Consider the following 272-nt stretch of genomic DNA (forward strand, 5'->3'; position numbering starts at 1 on the left):
GTTCAAGGCCTTCAACACAAGTGGATAAAACAAATTTCCTCCTGTGGCATTTCCTTCCCTCCCAGACAAGACTTGAATGCCTTAGATACCAATTTAAGCCAGTCAGCAAGCTATCCACAAAGCTGAAAAGGATATCAATTAATAAACAGCAAAATGTGATTTACTGTTACACTTAAATCACTTTTATTTTGTTATATGTGATTCTCTCTTTTTTTTTTTAAGTCACAACACCCTTTATGAGATCCTAAAGCCTCATCACAACACGGCAGCAT

General features: G+C 36.4%; 1 protein-coding gene across 1 annotated transcript in view; it reads right to left on the reverse strand.

Annotated features, from left to right (window-relative positions):
- LOC119590654 overlaps window positions 1-272 on the reverse strand; it is a gene marked incomplete at its 5' end in the record, with an annotated part of 37,650 nt that overhangs the window by 3,371 nt on the left and 34,007 nt on the right.

The sequence above is a fragment of the Penaeus monodon genome, chromosome 27, assembly GCF_015228065.2.
Source record: "Penaeus monodon isolate SGIC_2016 chromosome 27, NSTDA_Pmon_1, whole genome shotgun sequence".
NCBI classification, from domain to species: domain Eukaryota; kingdom Metazoa; phylum Arthropoda; class Malacostraca; order Decapoda; family Penaeidae; genus Penaeus; species Penaeus monodon.